The sequence below is a fragment of the Teleopsis dalmanni genome, chromosome 1, assembly GCF_002237135.1.
Source record: "Teleopsis dalmanni isolate 2A chromosome 1, ASM223713v2, whole genome shotgun sequence".
Taxonomy (NCBI): Eukaryota; Metazoa; Arthropoda; class Insecta; order Diptera; family Diopsidae; genus Teleopsis; species Teleopsis dalmanni.
Genome location: NC_051846.1, coordinates 10,793,555 through 10,800,154, shown reverse-complemented (window position 1 = coordinate 10,800,154; position 6,600 = coordinate 10,793,555).

Sequence of the window (6,600 nt, the reverse complement as noted above, 5' to 3'; positions counted from 1 at the left end):
CGATGCGATTATGTTTGCAAAAAAGAGGCAAAAATAAAATGCAAAGGAATAGGAAAAACTTGGTTGGACTGCAGTAGGTCTCGGGGTTTCGGTTTAGGTTTTGGTTTTGATTTGCTTTAACTCGGTTTTCACAAAACCTATAAAAAGTAGCAATTGTGGTGCGCGCTAGAAAAAAGGAATGAAAATGAATTGCAAAGAAAGTAAAAGGAACAAATAAAATTAATAGAATTCCAATCAAGTAGAAAAGTTGCACAAAAATGTTATTAAATTGGAGACTAATAAAAAATAAACTAATAAAATGGCTTTTTTGCTTTCATCGGCGGCGGTACGAGTAATTTATATATATAGTATAAAGATTGTTGAATATTGTTGTATATAAAAAGCTATAAAATAAAAATAAAAAAAATATAAAAAATAAAAAAATAAAAAAAATAAATGAAAATGAAAATTGGAAAAGGCAACAAAGTACGTAACAAAGAAATGCTTCGATATTAGTACTTAGATTGGAGCGGCTGTGAAAAAAGTTCAAATTTTTATTGTCATGCGGCAGAGGCAACGAACTTTGATTTAAATTCATGAAAAAGGTACGCTTTTTGTGTCTTCTTACATAAAGACATAAAGAAATAAAATGAAATTAAAGTATAAATAATAAAGAAAATATAAAATAAGTAAAAAGCCAAAGAAAATTTCCATTAAAACGTTTCAGCGACTACGACTACGCCGCGATGACGATAACAACGCTAAAGTCAATTTGCATAAAATCGATTTTATCATACTTTTAAGTGATTTTTTACTTCAGCTTAGATTAAAAATAATATAACAAAAAACACAAAAAACACAAAAAAAAAATTAAAATATGAAAATAACTACAACAACAACGACAACAACAACGAAAAATAAATATAATTACACTGTAAGCACGAAAATATAAATGAAGGAATTTCTATAATTACAACAAAGTATAAAACATTTTATATAATAAAATTAAAAACAGAATAAAGCAGCAGTGAAAATTTACTATTGGGAAGATGGGAAGGGAAGATGGTGAGATGGGAAGAGAGAGTCAGTCAGTCAGGCAGTCAGACGTGGAGGGTTGTATGTGTTCGTTCTACTTAAAATTCGCGCCTTATAACTTTTATATTAAATTTAAATAAAATGTAAATAAAGCAGAGTATATATACAATATAAGATGGTCCTTAGTGTAACGCCGAACCAAACCCCGAACCCCGCAATCCACGTGCAACAAAACTCACCAAAACTTCAGTGGAACTCACCCCACCGACATCACCGGATGTCGCGTCATTATTATAATAATAAATTATAAATTAAGCTTTGTTCTTTGCTTGCTGCTAACCATAAAGGACAGTAAAAACCCGCCAAGTGCGCTAACAGGAAACAAAATATGTAATTGGAGTAGTTCGTTGGTAAATGAAGACACTAAGCACTAAAAACTGTGCTTATGGAATCTCTGTCCATGTAGTGGTGCGCTGACAATACAATTTAATTGGTAAAGCGTCGCGCTCGCTAAAACATCTACACATTTAATGTCTGCATTTTTGTGCGCCTTGTGTGTTTTGTGCTTGTGACGTCTCTACTGTTGCCCCTGTCCTTTGCCTTTGCCTCTTCCATTGCCGTTACCATTTGCTTTGTGTGTGTGTTTGTCTTTTATTTTATTTTATATAATTTTAATATAGAAGAATTTTCTTACATTGACTCCTAAGTAAGACCACACACACACACACAGTGAGTGAAAAGTGTTGTGTAGCGTTTGTGTGTGGTTATGAGCATCAATGTGTGAGTGTGTGTGTGTCATTTTAGCTTTTTAATAAGTTTTGAGCGTTTAATTAGATTTTTGTTACTAATAAAGCACCAGCACGTCTATCCCTGCAACATATTATTTTTACTCGCATTCGAACACGCTCGTGTATGTGTGCCGTGCCTATTTACGCTTATAATTATATTACACGTGTGTGTGTGTAGCGCAATTTAAAAATTCAATTTAATGAAATTAACTTAATTGATAAATATTGTTATTAATTTAAAATGTTAATTACCGTAATTAGCACTTGAATTTTTTTCTTTAAATTTTTATGAAGTTCAAACTATGTTTCCCCTTTTTACTGACAGCCAAGCGGCAATTAAAATCCTACAATCCTTCATCATAAAAGCTAAGTTGGTTAAAGAATGTAGAGAGCCATTTGACGAACTGAAACAGGTACCTGACATCACTCTCACCTCATTCTTATCTGTGTTCCTGGACATAGAAACATTGTAAACAATGGAAGAGCTTGTTATTAGCCTTGCTTCCCTTCAATGTATTTGTAAGGGCGCCGGTTTATGTTTCACTGAAGATCGTTTAGAAAAATATTTACCACTACTTTTTTTAGATAGGCAATAACAAATATATAATTCCTTATTCCCTAATTCCTCATGTAACAAAACTATATATTAGGCAGTCAGAAAAATGTAATGTGAATACTGCAGGGTATTGTAGTTCTCTCTGATCACTGGTTGTGATGGTGTTGACGTGGTCTAAGATACCTAGTATGACACGAAGGCAGGCCCGGTATTCTCATTAGTTTTGGAGTGGGGTTCTTGGCAACTAGTTACCATAACTGACAAACAAAAAAAAGAAAAAGAATCCGTCCGAAAAAAAATTTATTAGTATAAAAGGAACCCACGCAGAGAAACTTCGCATTCTTTTGAATACACATGGAAACTAAAGGAAAAAAAAGAAATGGATTTAGTGTGTGTTGTTATATCTTAGGGTTTCTTGCGAGAAATTTGGTAATAAAAGAACAAATAGTCGCTAATTGAGAACAGTGAAAAGTTATCTACTGACCTGCCACCACAATCAACCAATCCTGGTTGCTCTTTAATCATTTACTCGGTTTATATAATGACAATAGTAATTGTCCAGTGTAATGAATTCTGTAAAGATCAAATCAATTATCATTTCAATTTTAAATAAGGACTTTATAATAAATAAATGAAAGCCGTAAATTACTATTGTACCTTGGGGACTATCAGATTTCGGTACGTATTAACTGTGTATCTACTTATAACGGAATTAGGCAACATCTCGATAAAGGACATAATGGCGTTCTTAACTGCTACTCGTCTATGGAACTAAAGTGGGTGTATTACAACAATTCTCAAATGATACAGCAGTGACGTGATGACAAGTTTCCAACCCATTTAAAATATCTCTATCTATCTATGGTTGCTTTCTTAGCCATACTAGCCTCTCTGCTTATATCTCGGAACATGAAGTAAACAAATAAACTCTATAGTGGTATAACTATATATAATATATATTATATATTAATTATATATTAATTATTATATATAATATAACGTCATCTTATATGTTAAGATTGCAACTGTAATAAAATCATTTAGGAGTTTTAAGAGGGCTTGATAATTATAGGATCATGATTGCAACCCCTAATCTTTGTTTTCCCACTACGTACATATGTGTGGATTAAAGTTTCGATCATTAGATTACAATAACTAGAATTACATATTATAGTATTTTCTTATAATTTAAAAAAATTTACACTTATAGATATGTTTAAATTCGTATTATATGGCGAAAAAGCTGAGTACTTTGTGTTTGGTAGTGAATCATTTAAGTATCACACACAAAACTATAAAATTTACAACGAAATTACTCAGCTTGGAAAAGTAATAAAATATTTCTTGAAAACGCGAATGAATGAACTTACGAGTGTATATTGCGAATCCAAAACAGTGCAACAAAGAAATGAATCCTTACCAATCCCACTTGACCAGTGCTGCCTACTTAAACTTTTACCAAAGTAAATGCCACTGTCCAGTTCTGGTGTAAGAAATGCCAAACGATTCAAGGTAGCGCAGTGAAGTGAACGAAATTGCAAGAGTATTTGCGCTGAGTGCTCAGTGTTCAGTGCTATTCAGTGGCCATTACTGCCGATGCCGGCGACGCTGCTGGCTTTTTGTGGGGTGTGTGTGTGTGATATGTGTGTGTGTGTGTGGCAAGACAATACAATGTAAGGTTGTCGAAGGAATTGCAAGACTCTCGGTATGCACGTACGTATCGAAGTGAACATAAAATATGCAATGTTTAAGAGGAAGAAAATGTGTTTGAACTTAATGTTGGTCATGGAACATTGGAACATGAAGTTTATGTGAACAACATTTTCATTAGTTTTATTTTATTTTATTGTGTTTTTTATTTTTTTTTTTTTGTTTCATTTTTTTTCATTTTTAGTGTAGCGAAATATGTTTGGCGCCTGTGGGAGCGTCAACATTGTTTTGCACTGATGAGAAATTTGAGAAATGTAAAAAAAAATTTTTTTAAATGTACTGCATACATCAGTTAATGAATAAATATAAATCCAATAAATCAGAAAAGTTTTTAATTTAATTTAAGGGAAAAAAAATAATTAAAAATATTTGAATGATAAAAGTTTTGAATAAACGCACATATCAAGGATAATCAAGGAAATAATTTAAACAAAGGGAAATGGCTATTCTACTGCGCCTTTCATATGAAAACAACCCTCTTATAAACATGCAAATTAGACCAACTCATCATATTTATTAATAATTTCAAAATATAAAAATACATAAATAAAAAAAAACATAAAAATGGCATAATGAACGAAACGTATACGAAATATTCATATACAACAACCCTGATTATCAGTTATTTGTATAATCACCAAACTCAAAAAAAAGAAAAATAAAAATAAACCCTAAGCTGTGCCTTAATTTATTATTTAAATATTTAAAGAAAAAAAATACAAAGTGGAAAAACCGTGAACTCACACACTGCACAATATACATCATTTCTACTTGGAAAATAAAATAATGAAGACAGCAACCAAGTAATCGGGCAAGCAACCACCAACTGACTGCAGCCACCCCCCACATAAAATATATTTAATAATTTACCAAAAATAAAAAATATATAAAACCATACAAAACAAAAAAAAAAAACAAAAAAATTAAATAAAAATAAAAATATTTTATAAAAATATTGCCTGACTGCCTGCCTGCCTCTGTCTCCTTGCCTGCTTGCCAACTTGCCTGCCACTGCCATACGTACAAAACACTAGAGACGCGCAAAGTGTACAATTTCACGTAATCGAAACAGAAAATAATGTGAATAAATTTTAAATGCATTGCCGCGGTCTCACACCCTGTACGCCAGGACACCGGCACAGGCACAGGCACAGGCACCCGCGAAATGCAGACAATTTGAATTTACCGCATATGCGTTGCTACTTTACCGCTGTCGCTGTCGCTGCCTCTGCTACTGCCTCTGCTGCTGTGCAATACAAGTAAGACGCGCGTAAATAATTTTTCATTAAAACTTGGCAATAAAACTTATTTTATTTGATTTTTTTTTTATTTTACGTTTTCCCTTTCTTTTTTGCTGTTCTTTTTTCTGTGCGTTTCTTCTGACATTCCTGCTCTTTACCATTGCCATTACCAGTTACCAGAGGCGAGCGCCAGCGCCAGCATTGTAACGTCTTTTATTATAAATTTTATACTTAAATTTTATTTTATAGTATAAGAAAATAGATATTAAAAAAATAAATGCCATTACGGATTATTTATGAGATATGATTATAAATTATATACACAGCTGCGCCGTTAAAACACACAATTTTTAAATATTATTCATTTTCTTACACGTACAAATTATAACGAAATTGAAATTTATGCTTCAAATAATTGTTAAAAATATAGTTTAACTGCTCCAGCCTGAATAATGGCTGGAAGCAGGCAGTTGTGCGCCTTCGACGTAACGTTCACTGTTGTGGAGTAGAGAATTTGGCAAAGTAGCCGCAGAGATTGCTATATTTATCAACACTGGAATAGGAAAACCAAAACTTTACACATTACATACCTACAATTGACTTCATGTACATATGTTATATTGACTTTAAAGCGATAAGGAAAGATAATATTTAAGAAGTACATGAACAAAATACTTTTTCATATAAATGATCCTTTCATATGAGAATATTCTGTTTTCCACTGTTATACTCAAAAATATGTCTATTATAACCTGATAATCTTTTGCTTTGTTACATAGGTTACTCACATAATTAATATCATCATCAGCACTGCATGACTAGTCTGGTCTTGGAATTGTTCTGACCCAAGAACAATTTTACCGAAAATATATATATCATATATATAATAAAAGTGTTATAATAGTTATAAAAGTGTTAACTCGTTCAGGTCCTGACTGTTGCATCAAAAATGATGTCTACAATCTTTTGCTACTTACATTAAATATCTTGAAATTTCTTCACCGTCATTCCAACAGTTTTCCGGTTTTGTCTTTTTTAAATAAATTTATTAATCAATGTCTATTATAAGCGGGTGTCGATCGATTGGACGTCCTTCGATTTTATGCTTCCTGACTACACTATCATTTAAACGCAGGTGTGGTTTACCATAAAATCTGCTATATAGTGCTTTACAAAGAGACTTTTATTTAGGCATACCAGATTGGTATTGTACATCAGAGTAGTTGAAACATCTACAGCATATTTCCTTTTGTGGCTAGTGAAAAACAACGATATCTATAGTGTGCGACTC